We start from the raw sequence: 13,840 nt of genomic DNA on the forward strand, positions 1-13,840 counted from the left end.
CGGAGGCTACCTGTGTACCTTCATAATCATGAACATAGCTACTCACTTACCAGAGACTGTTCCTCTGAGGACCATATCTGCAAAACACTGGTGAGGGAATTGACCTTATTCTTTACCAGGTACAGCTTGTACACCGAGATTCAGCTGGGTCAGGGCTCATGGGTTATCTGGATTTGATCCAATTCAAGTCTAGAATATTACCTGCAATCAAGCGGGCATTAGAATCTTAATACGAGACCCCAAAAATAATGATCACGGTGTCCTGCCATGACTGGGATCAAGAACCAAATTTTATTGTTACCCACCAGGGACTCAATGCGTGAATCCACTGGTTTTACTCAGCTTGAATTAGTTTATGGGCACAAGGGTCTCTAAAATCTATCAAAGGAAGATTTCCAGAACAGAATAAGGAAATCTTTGCATTACACTATGTAGCAGAGATCCAAGAATACCTCTTACTAGCCTGTGAATTAGCCAAAGAAACTTGAATATTTCCTGGACAATCATGAAGGAACAGACAAATATTCAAGTGTGAAAACGATGTGTTAGTGCTCCTTCCAATATCTTGCATATCCTTAAATTCCTCAAGAGCCCATCTAGAATAGTCAGGAAGCTGGAGGAAGTGAAAAATCTGATGGAGAGCTCAGATTGAAAAAAACCTAAATAGAGACTCTGTCATATCAAATAGTAAAGTAATACGACTGCCAAAGAGGGAACAACAGGCAATGGTCTGTCCTATTGCTCTAAACAAGAGGACATAAGTAGCACTGGGGAAAGGTAGAGGGAGATGTGATTGAGGATTGTATTGAACCCCCTACTGCTTGTCTAACCCATACTGAAATACTAGCAAACTGAAACTCCTCATTTGCCCACCTAGGTGCCAAACAGTAAACAGACTTAACAAAGCGGCACAGTGGCACAATGGTTAGCACTGCTGCCTCACAGCGCCAGAGACCCGGGTTCAATTCCCGCCTCAGGCGACTGACTGTGTGGAGTTTGCACGTTCTCCCCGTGTCTGCGTGGGTTTCCTCTGGGTGCTCTGGTTTCCTCCCACAGTCCAAAGATGTGCAGGTCAGGTGAATTGACCATGCTAAAATTGCCCGTAGTGTTAGGTAAGGGGTAGATCTAGGGGTATTGGTGGATTGCGATTCGGTGGGGTGGTGTGGACTTGTGGGCCGAAGGGCCTGTTTCCACACTGTAAGTAATCTAATCTAATCTAAAAGCTGCTCACTGCATTTAGGGCTTATAGTGAGAATTTCCAGACTGATTTCCCTTCGTTCTACATGTTGTGGTTTTGGGATAGGGTCCTCCCAAAAGACAGTTTGTTTTTATTCATGGGAGGTGGGCATTGTCAGCTGGCCCTTGTTGCCCTTGAGAAAGTGAAGGTGAGCTACTGCCTTCAACTGCTGCAATCCATATGATGTTATCAAGGGATTTCCAGGATGTTGACCCAGCGACACTGAAGCAATGATGATATATTTCCAAGTCAGGATGGTGAGAGGCTTGGAGGAGAACATGTAGGTAGTGGTGCTCCCATGTATCTATTGCCCGTGTCTTTCTAAATGGTGGCAATCATGAGTTTGGAAGGTGCGGTCAAAGTACCTTGGTGAATTTCTATCATGCATCTTGCAATGGTGCAGACTGCTGCTCCTGAACATCAGGGATGAAGTAAATGTATTTTGGTAGCTTTGAAGCCATTCAAGTGGGCTTCATTGTCCTGGATGATTTCAAGCTTCGTGACTGTTGGTGGTGCAATCATTCAAGCAAGTGGGCAATAATCAATGACATTCTTGAGGTATACCTTGTAGTTCATTATCCGGCTTTTACTCAGTACAGGATTCCTAGCCTGTGACCTGCTCTTGTAGCCACGATATTTATATGGTGAGTCCAGTTCAGTTTCTGGTCAATGGTAATCCCCAGGATGTTGATAATGGGACAGTTTAGTGATGCTAATGCCATTGACTATTAAGGGATGGTGACTAGATTCTCCCTTGTTGGAGATGGCCATTGCTTAGTATTGTGTGGCATGAATATTACTTTCCACTTGTCAGCCCATCCTGGATATTTCAGGTCTTGCTGCATTTGGACGAGGACTGCTTCAGTATCTGAGAAATCAGTAATAGTGCCAAATGTCATGAAATCATCAACAAACATACCTATCTCTGGCCTTATGATGTAGGCAAGGTCATTGATGAAGCAACTGAAGATGGTTGGGGCTCGAGCACTTCCCTGGGAAACTCTTGCAAAGATGTCCTGGAGCCAAAATAACTGACCCACAATAACCACAACGATCTTCCTTAGTACTAATTATGATTGTATCTGGGGGAGAGATTTTCCCTTGATACCACTGACTATAGCTTTGTAAGACCCGATGCTGCATTCCCTCAAATATGGTATTGAAGTCAAGGGCTGTCAGTCTCACCTCAACTTTGAGATTCAGCTCTTTTGTCCATGTTTAAACCAAGACTATACTGAGATCAGGGATGAGTGGCTTTGGTGGGACCCAAACTGAACATCAATTAGCACAATATTGCTGAGCAGGTGCTACTGGAAGGACTGTTGAATGACATCTTCCATCATTTTAGCGATGATTGAGAATAGATTGATGGAATGGTAATAGACCATAATTGGATTTGTCCTACTTTTTGTGTACAGGATATATCCAGGCAAATTTCCACATTGGCAGAGAGATGTCAATGTTGAACAGATTGGGCAAAGGGAGAAAGGCACATGTCTTAAGTACTATTACCAGAATGTTGTCAGGGCCCATTGCCTTTGCAGCATCTAATATATCCAGCTGTCTCTTGATGTCAGGCGCAGTGAATTGAATTGACTGAAGACTAGCATCTGTGATACTGGGAATCCCAGGAGGAGGCCGAGATGGATCATCTGCTCAGTATTTCAGGCTGAACATTGTTGCAAATACTTCAGTCTTTTCTCTAACAATTAGGTCCAGGAAAACTGGCCCAGGTTTTGGAGGTGATTAACTACATGCAGGAGCACTAACTAATGGAGCTTAGCAATACTAGCTGGAGCTCCACAGCCATTCTCATGCCAAACTAGATAGGTTCACATGGCTCTGCAGTGACTATCAAAAATTTATGCAGCAATCACAGCCAACTCCTAACCCACTGGCTGTAAGTTTGCGTAGATAGATTTGGTGAAACTCCCTAACTTGCCAAGATAGTGATACACAATGGATACGAGAAGGTTCCATTGACTGCATGCCTGAAGGAAATCTCTACCTTCACAGCCCTATGTTAAATCATGCCACTCAGACTCCAAAATAACTAGCCACTTTTCAAAGTCTTATGAACCAATGGGAGGTGTTATAGACTAGGCCAGACCCCCTCAATATATTTTAACAGTGTAGCCTAGACAATAACTTTCCCTTATTTTAAAGGCAGATTTGAAGTGGGTGTTCCAGCTGGTCAAACCACTCAGCTTTAAGCAGAACAAAATTAGTTTAAACACTACCTTTGAAAAATGAAAAAAAAAGCAGAATTTAGAGTAATTGAACTATTGAAAAACTTAACCAATCCGATACAGCAACTTAACTAATTAACTGTTCCAGTCTAGTAATATCCCATAAACACATCCCTTGGCAAAAAAGGTAAATTCAAACACAGATTCTTACGGCAGAAGGGAACAACATCCAGAGAGAGATTTCAGTGAAAGTCAGAGGGATCCTTTACTGAAGCTTGCAACATTTCTCCAACATCTTGTAACTGCTACAGCAAAAAAACTAGACAAAACATGAACTGGGAGAACTGGCCACTCTCTTTCCATTGTTAAACTGTTAAACTCCCTCGACTCTTCGGCACTTCTGCCTTTATGACCTCTCTTCAAAAAAGCTAAGGACAAAAGAACCTTTGTAAAGCGACAGTATTGTCACACAGGCTCACACAATTGTGTGGTTAACCTAGGTGATCTCCTACTGTACAGTGAAATCTGGCAATGCATTTAGAGCAACTGAACACACATCATCTGGAAAATATGGTCAACTGACCCAAAAGCCAAACTCTCAAGGAATGAATTTGTGAAGACACAAGTAACCCATCTCAAACAATTAGTGGTTCAAGGACAAGTACTGCGCAGGGCCACAAAGGGTCAAGCTATAAGTAACACAGTTCCCTACTCTTGTAACAAGACGGGAAATCATGAGGTTTTCGAGAATGTGTGGGTTCTACTAAAATTGCATCCCAAACGTTAGCATAGCAGCTGCATTGCAGACAGACCTATTTTAGAAAAATAATGAGGGTAGTACGGACTGAGAAATGCCTAATTGAAAAATTGAAGGCCTTTTTAACAAGCAAATATGTGCTTGTAGCTCCAAACGTTTAATAAGCATTAAGTTTGCCATCGATGAGAATGACATCAGCATAGGGCTGTCCTCCTTCAGGAAGATTAATCTAAATAATATTTAAAAACTCACAAGGATCAGAAATGATAATTCAAAGTAGAGATGGAAACCCTCGAATTATAGCTATCTCTCAAAGACTTTGAGAAATATATCCAAAATAGTTATAAAGAGATGACAATCTATCTGATCATAATCTGAAAGCATTTGCACAAAGTTTATGACACAGAAGGCTAGATTATTCTACTGGAGTTTATTCCTTCAACTGCATGACTTATAAAATGCCATTGCCAGGAAATACAAAGTAATTGCAGACAAATAATACAGAACCTGAAGAGAAACCCATTTAGAATTGAAGAAATACAATTGACATGACTGGTGGAATGAATATGTCTGCTGTTTTATGTTTTTTCTAATTTTCTCCTTTTTGCAATGAAATGTCATGGCCACAGATCACAATCCCAGATCATCCGTGGACATATTGAACTTAAATTGCAACATAGTTTATTTTAAAAAGATGGAGGTGCAGCCAAAAGATGAAAGTGGATGTAAGTATTATGACTGTCTCAGAAGAACTCTGGAATATCACACCTGAACAGGCCGATGAAATACACTATGCAGTAAACTACAATCTCTGTGAATATCTCAGACTATAAAGATGATGATAAAGTAAGTCAGCAATCTGGGTGTGAGACATATTTGCATTATTGCCTTTTAAGAATTCACTGGTTAAAAGCCTGGGTTTGAATGTTGTTATGCCATGAAAGTCATAAGGAACAATCTGTTAGTCAACTCTGCATTGCAAGTAAAAGACTCTCATTATCTAAGTTGGTTAGCAAGTCAGTTCAAAATGAAACAGGACAAAAAAAAATTAACCTGCAAATCCAAGAATCTTGGAATCAGCTGTTCAACTATCACCTTCCAAACTTACTTAAAAGTCAACTGTTCCTGCATCAATGTTCCACTTTCCGCCTGTCATAAACCACCTAGAGACTACTCCTGTAGCTTTTATCTTTTCTTTTAATTCACTTCTCATTTCTAATCTGTGTGTATGTCTGTTACATTACTATTTCTTCATGCACTTAGCAACTAATAAACTCACTCTTTGGTTTACTCAAAACTGGCTCCTTTTAAAACAAATTTCAATTGGTATGGAAGAAAGGAAGGCAATTCTTTCTAATGAAACTTGGCGTGACCAAATGAGGGGCAACTGAATGAAGAAGGGGATTATTCCTCCCTACCGGGAGCTTATTAATTCAGGTTATTTCAATTGTAATAAATTGGGACTTCACTTGGGCAATGGTCATAGCAAAACTCAGATGCCATTGCATTTGAAGCAAGCATCAGCCCCATTTCTGTAGCTAGTAGACACAATGTCAGAAGCCTAAGACTGGTTCACCTATTTTCTCAGACACCCGTGCAGCCAGCCTGGATCAATGTAAATTCCAGAACTTTGTTACAATAGCACTATTTTCTATCTTTAAAGTTGACAGCAAAATAATGTGGAAAGGGTTTGATATTGCTCGTATTTTAGTTCAACTCTTTTTATTCATCTTCATAACTGTTTCATTTTGACAATGGAATGATCACAGACTCTTGCTTTCCATCATAAAGTGTGCCAGGTCTCGGAATTATTTTTGAACAAGGAGAAAATACGCAGTGACTTTTTCTTCATAGGATAAGATGCTCTATCTTTGCAAAATATCCTACGTTATAGCCTGTCTGACAATTGAGATAACTTGATATGGAGTTGTTGAAAGCTAATGTATCAGTCATTACTAAGACTTGCAGAGTAGGGAGTATGTAAACTACCACAATCAGTCTGTATAGAATTTCCTTTGAGGATTTGCAACTAAATAAGATCCGTCCTTGCCTAATTTACTGGCAGCAAAAATGCTACCTTCATCACGAATAGGATTATTCCAAAAATCAAAATCTAGCTTTATAAAAAAAACTGTAATGCCATTGGAGACGTGTGCACTGATTAATAACATATGCCTAGGCAATTGCTTTTTATATGGTAAGGAATGCCACAGCTCTCTGGGAAAGTCAGCCATGCACATACATTTCCCATTGTGGGCTAACCACGGAGAAAATCCAAGTTTTTCAGCAGACCATCACTCTTGGGAAAATAGAGAAATATTGATTCTCCAGAATGTACAAAGGGTATAAGTACATTGTAGAAAATTTAAGCAGTTTTATAACTTTGAACCTGCAAAATGTTAAACCTCGAGAATCCTGGGGTATCTCAGGCTCCCCAATCAATTATTCATTTTTTTAAAAAATCATCTTTTACTCAACAGGGTTGAAACAAAGCAAATATTTTTAACTCCATAAAATTAGGACAGTCTAGTATTTACTTACTATAATGATGAATCCTTCCTCATTTAGTTGTAGGTATTCTAACTGTATTAGCTGCTATAATTTTTTTGTGTAAAAATATGCATTTGAATCATTTGATGATTTTTCTTGTGTCTATTTTGAAACTGGAGTAAAAGTAATTAGGCTATTGATCTAAGTTTAATCACAAATTATGCTAGAGCAACTAATTAGGCAAAAAAAGCCAAAAAGCTAATCGAGTCCCACCACAAACTAACCTGTTACATGAGGGTCAATGTTTGTTTGATCCAAACATCTTACACTCTATAGAGAATAATTACTGAAAAGAGAGACATCTTTTTGTTGTGTGCTCATCAGGACAAATGCAAGACGGTCAAACTTTTAACAGTCACAGTGATTCATACTACAAGAGCAAAAAAGAGCTGATATTTTGGCAAATCTGATTGGTTGAGGCATTGCCAGTGAGAATCTGTGGGCTCCTAGAGTTCTCAGGTAATTCAAAAATGTGCAATGTTTGGACAAATTCCTTTTGGTTACAGAGAATATATCCCTGCATATGAAAAATGATTTCCAACAGGTATAAATGAGATAGATTACAAACTCAAATCAATTGCTTGTTCATGTAACTACTCAGCAAAAACTAGCCAATTGTGCAATTTCATCTAACTGTACACGTTTTGTTTGGAGTTTTGGCAAGCACAGTCTGAGCATAGACAATAATCTGCCCATTATCAGCCACACAAAAAACATGTTTGTCATAGAGATCTACAGCACTAGAAAAGGCTCTTTTAGTCCATTGCGTTCGTGCTGGTCAAAACCACCCACCTAACTATCCTAATCTTATTTACCAGCACTTGGCCCACAGTATTTATGACTTGTTTTATTGTACTTCCCGAATATCTGCTTGTTAGGTGCACTGTCGGATTTCATGATGATCAGTTGATCCCTGTTACCAATGTTAAATTCTGAGTCTGATGCCAGTGGTGGGCAAGTTGTTGGATGGAATCCTGAGGGACAGGATGTACATGTATTTGGAAATGCAAGGACTGATTCGGGATAGTCAACATGGTTTTATGTATGGGAAATCATGTCTCACAAACTTGATTGGGTTTTTTGAGGAAGTAACAAAGAGGATTGATGAGGGCAGAGCGGTAGATGTGATTAATACGGACTTCAATAAGGCGTTCGACAAGGTTCCCCATGAGAGACTGGTGAGCAAGGTTAGATCTCATGGAATACAGAGAGAACTCGCCATTTGGATATAGAACTGGCTCAAAGGTAGAAGACAGAGGGTGGTGGTGGAAGATTGTTTTTCAGACTGGAGGCCTGTGACCAGTGGAGTGCCACAAGGGTCGGTGCTGGGTCCACTACTTTTTGTCATTTATATAAATGATTTGGATGTGAGTATAAGAGGTAGAGTTAGTAAGTTTGCTGATGACATCAAAATTGGAGGTGTAGTGGACAGCGAAGAAGGCTACCTCAAATTACAACGGGATCTTGATCAGATGGGCCAATGGGCTGAGAAGTGGCAGATGGAGTTTAATTTAGATAAATGTCAGATGCTGCATTTTTGGATCAGCAAATGTTAACAGGACTTATACACTTAATGGTAAGGTCCTAGGGAGTGTTGCTGAACAAAGAGACCTTGGAGTGCAGGTTCACAGGTCCTTGAAAGTGGAGTCGCAGGTAGATAGGATAGTGAAGAAGGCGTTTGGTATGCTTCCCTTTATTGGTAAGAGTATTGAGTACTTGGGTTGGGAGGTCATGTTGCATCTGTACAGATGCAACATTGGTTAGGCCACTGTTGGAATATTGCATGCAATTCTGGTATCTTTCCTATCGGAAAGATATTGTGAAACTTGAAAGGGTTCAGAAAAGATTTACAAGGATGTTGCCAGGGTTGGAGGATTTGAGCTATAGGGAGAGGCTGAATAGGCTGGGGCTGTTTTCTCTGGAGTGTCGGAGGCTGAGAGGTGACCTTATAGAAGTTTATAAAATCATAAGGGGCATGGATAGGATAAATAGACAAAGTCTTTTCCCTGGGTTGGAGGAGTCCAGAACTTGAGGGCATAGGTTAAGGGTGAGAGGGGAAAGATATAAAAGAGACCTAAGGGGCAGCTTTTTCACTCAGAGGGTGGTACATGTATGGAATGAGCTGCCAAAGGAAGTGGTGGAAGTTGGCGCAATTGCAACATTTAAACGGCAACTGGATGGGTATATGAATAGGAAGGGTTTGGAGGGATATGGGCCAGATGCTGGCAGGTGGGACTAGATTGGGTCGGGATATTTGGTTGGCATGGACGAGTTGGACCGAAGGGTCTGTTTCCATGCTGTACGTCTCTATGACTCTATTTCTGGGTGAGGTTGCTTCATTAAGGAATATACATGACAATCAATGGGGCCAAGGATACATTGGTGAAAGTCACTAGATGTAACAGTGTAGGAACAGGATGGACCACCATTGCAAATGACATTCTGGTTACAAATTGACAGATGACAATAGAACTTGGAGTATAATCCCTCTCAATTGGATATAAGTGGAGAGGCATTGGAAGAGAATGGTGTAACCAACTATATCAAAGTTTGCAGATAATTTGAGAGCCATGAAGAAACCGAATTTAACATCAACACATAGGACATCACTTCTAACTGCAATATGAGCCTTTTTGATACTGTGGTTGGGTGGAAATCTGATTAGAAGAATTCAAAGGTGGAGTTTCAGAGAAGAAGTGAACTTAATGTAAAACAATTCCAATCGTCTGTAATACCGTGCATAAAATTAGTCATAGTTATGATATCAATTTATCAAAGATATTCTTTAAAAGTCAGATAAGCAATAGTACCATCATATTTTCTGCTACATAATGTACAAAGTCGCTAATTCCACTTTGAAATCATTAACTGCTGTATAATCACATAATTTGTCCTCAAGTCAGTTCATGCACATTGTAAATGAGTTACATGATGGACTTGTGGGATTTCAGGCTCCCAAATTATACACTGAGCATCACTCAATTCTGAATGTTTGTCCCTTGTAAGAAGTTCTCTGTTGTAGTGAGAACAATCACAAGATTGCTGCTCTGTCAATGCTGAATAGTTGATTCTTGTCTGTCAGTTATCCAAAAAAGGATAATTACCCTTCTTTAGAGTCTGTTTCTTCTTCATCTGTTCTTGTTCTGCCATAAAAGGGCTGTTTTACCGAAATGACTACCCTGTTCACTTGAGACACAGTGGCTACTCAATAATGTGTACAAAGATTAGTGAGTGGAAGCATTATTTAACTCAACTTAAATTGTGACTTAGAGCAAATGCTGGAACTTCATAGCAAGATAGTTTGTTTATGTAGGGACTGAAATCCGCCCATATACATTACTACAGTTGCTATTCTAATTATTATTCAGCCAGCTGCTGGAATTGCAATGTAACATTAAGAATGTTAGGAAAACATACAACTGGGTCTACATTTAAATTAACTTTTTTTTTTACATACTTTTGCCGAAACATTTTTGTAAGTTGATTTTGGACAATGGATTCTTTGTCCCTCTTTGCATTCACTGTTGGTATCATCAAGCATTATGTGGTCAGGTATAGAGCTTCTTGTGCTTTGCTACACCAACTTGATTTTACCTTTATCTCAAAGCAACACCCTGCTACTCCCATAAGAAATTAACTTAAGCACCCTTTCTCACCTTTGAGTCTAAAGGTAATGGGTTATACTTTTACATCAGCACTTCCACATGTAAATAAAGCTGACATTCCAGTACTTTAGTACTGCTGCACCTTCGACGATGCAAACATCAACCAACGAATTTATACTGATTGCCTACTTAGATGCACGTTAAAATTCCTTTGATACAACAAAAACCAGAGAGTTCTCCATTGTGGATGACATAGTGGTTAGCACTGCTGCCACACAGTGCCAGCAACCCAGGTTTGATTCCAGCCTTGGGTGACTGCATGGAGTTTGCACGTTCGCCCTGTATCTGTGTGGGTTTCCACTCAGCGGTCTGGTTTCCTCCCACAGTCTAAAGCTGTGCAGGTTAAGTGGATATGCCATGATAAAATTTGCCCTGTAGCACAGGCTTGATGGGCCAAATGACCACTAACAGTTGGGATTCTATGATTCTGCCCAACTCGATACTGTAAGTTATTTAATTGATATTAATGTGATCTTGCTGTGCATAATATGGCTGTCATATTGCCATCTTTATCTCAGTAACCTTCCACTTGAAAGTATTTAATTTAAGCTGAAGCACTAATAGATGTTCCTGGGAATCTGATATGCCATATTATAATTGCATGATTCTTTTCCTCCCTTAGTGAATTATGAGCTGTTTGATGATGTGCACATAGGTTGAGACATTTTGACGCATCACCTGTGTTTTCTTATCAAAGTTGCCAACCATTAGTATCATGCATTAATCTTCTTCATAAAACAATGACATTGTATAACAAGTCAGATATTATGTTGTAACTGGTACAAGATACTTTATATAGTCTCATTTCAATTCAAAAGAGTCAAAATAGAGAGTCAAGGTCTGCTGAAATTTCATTTATTGCAAGAGTAAGGTTTAATTATATATATATATATATATATATATTAATGCATTTAAACCTTTAAAACTGTGGATGAACTTCAGTGGTTCAAGAGGATATCTCATCAACACCTTCTCAAGGGCAATTAGGGAAGGACAACAAATACTGGCTTAGCCAACAGTGCTCACATTCCATGAATGAGTTTTAAGAAAGTGTTTTAGAATAATGATGGGAAATATTATGGAAGTATCACTGACTGACAGCGAGGAATTGGATGGGGCGCGATTGGGCTGGGTGGAAGCAGTCAGGTCAGAAGCCTTGTTCTTACTTCCACGAGTTACTGAAAACAAACTGGAATAGAATATATAGCAATACTTTCAGAGATAATAGATCCATTTATGAAATCAAATAGACAGTCAATTAACGAGTTGTATAATTCCTTTTCATTGATAAATAAGGTTTCAGTGCAAATGTACCAATTTTTACTGCACCAAAGCATAACAATGTATGATGGAACAATGATTCATTGGGTTTTATCAAAATGTGCTTGAACCTGGTATTAGCCAGAAATGTAAATTTAATAAAATTCCATACAATTGCATGAAATGTTCTGATTTGAATCAGGTAAAATTTATAAAGGCAGGAAAAGCAATTAATTAGCCATATTTTGTTGCTAAAATAACAATGTGTTCAATGATATGTAACATTATTGTTTAAATTATTCAGTAGCTGTTGACAAGAGAAACATGACATGTTGATTGTGAAATTCCACAGGTAATGCGACTATTTTCAATTCTCCCTTTTTAGCCTTATAAAAAATGTTCACTTTTAGCCATGAACATCATGATCAGAGACTAAAATAGATATCATGGTTTAGGGGAGGCAATTAAGCCCATCATGTCTGCACTGGCTCTCCAAATGACTATCACAGTTCAGTACCATTCCACCTCCTTTTCTCTATGCACTTGCACATTGTATTTAGAGTCATAGAGTCATAGAGATGTACAGCATGGAAACAGACCATTCGGTACAACCTGTCCATGCCGACCAGATACCCCAACCCAATCTAGTCCCACCTGCCAGCACCCATATCGCTCCAAACTCTTCCTATTCATATACCCATCCAAATGCCTCTTAAATGTTGCAATTGTACCAGCCTCCACCACATCCTCTGGCAACTCATTCCATACACGTACCACCCTCTGCGTGAAAAAGCTGCCCCTTAGGTCTCTTTTATATCTTTCCCCTCTCACCCTCAACCTAAGCCCTCTAGTGCTGGACTCCCCGACCCAAGGGAAAAGACTTTGCCTATTTATCCTATCCATGCCCCTCATAATTTTGTAAACTTCTATAAGGTCACCCCTCAGCCTCCGATGCTCCAGGGAAAATAGCCCCAGCCTCTTCAGCCTCTCCCTGTAGCTCAGATCCTCCAACCCTGGTAACATCCTTGTAAATCTTTTCTGAACCCCTTCAAGTTTCACAACATCTTTCCGATAGGAAAGAGACCAGAATTGCACGTAATATTCCAACAGTGGCCTAACCAATGTCCTGTACAGCCGCAACATGACCTGCCATCTCCTGTACTCAATACTCTGACCAATAAAGGAAAGCATACCACATTCTTCACTATCTTATCTACCTGCGACTCCACTTTCAAGGAGCTATGAACCTGCACTCCAAGGTCTCTTTGTTCAGCAACACTCCCTAGAACCATACCATTAAGTGTATAAGTCCTGCTAAGATTTGCTTTCCCAAAATGCAGCACCTCACATTTATCTGAATGAAACTCCATCTGCCACTTCTCAGCCCATTGGCCCATCTGCTCCAGATCCTCTTGTAATCTGAGGTAACCTTCTTCACTTCACTGTCCACTACACCTCCAATTTTGGTGTCATCTGCAAACTTACTAACTGTACCTCTTATGCTCGCATCCAAATCACTTATGTAAATGACAAAATGTAGAAGGCCTAGCACCGATCCTTGTGGCACTCCACTGATCACTGGCCTCCAGTCTGACAAACAACCCTCCACCACCACCCTCTGTCTTCTACCTTTGAGCCAGCTCTGAATCCAAATGGTTAGTTCTCCATGTATTCCATGAGATCTAACTTTGCTAATCAGTCTCCCATGGGGAACCTTGTCGAACGCCTTACTGAAGTTCATATAGATCACATATACTGCTCTGCCCTTATCAATCTTCTTTGTTACTTTCTCAAACGACTCAATCAAGTTTGTGAGACATGATTTCTCACGCACAAAGCCATGTTGACTATCCCGAATTAGTCCTTGCCTTTCCAAATACATGTACATCCTGTCCCTCAGAATTCCCTCCAACAACTTGCCCACCACCGAGGTCAAACTTACTGGTCCATAGTTCTCTCGCTTGTCTTTACCGCCCTTCTTAAACAGTGGCACCACGTTTGCCAATCTCCAGTCTATCGGCACCTCACCTGTGACTATCGATGATACAAATATCTCAGCAAGAGGCCCAGCAATCACTTCTGTAGCTCCCCACAGAGTTCTCGGTACACCTGGTTAGGTCCTGGGGATTTATCCACCTTTAACCGTTTCAAGACATCCAACACTTCCTCCTCTGTAATCTGG

This window comes from Chiloscyllium plagiosum, unplaced genomic scaffold (assembly GCF_037043375.1).
Source record: "Chiloscyllium plagiosum isolate Xiang-an unplaced genomic scaffold, Cpla_swu_hap1 HiC_scaffold_7, whole genome shotgun sequence".
NCBI lineage: Eukaryota > Metazoa > Chordata > Chondrichthyes > Orectolobiformes > Hemiscylliidae > Chiloscyllium > Chiloscyllium plagiosum.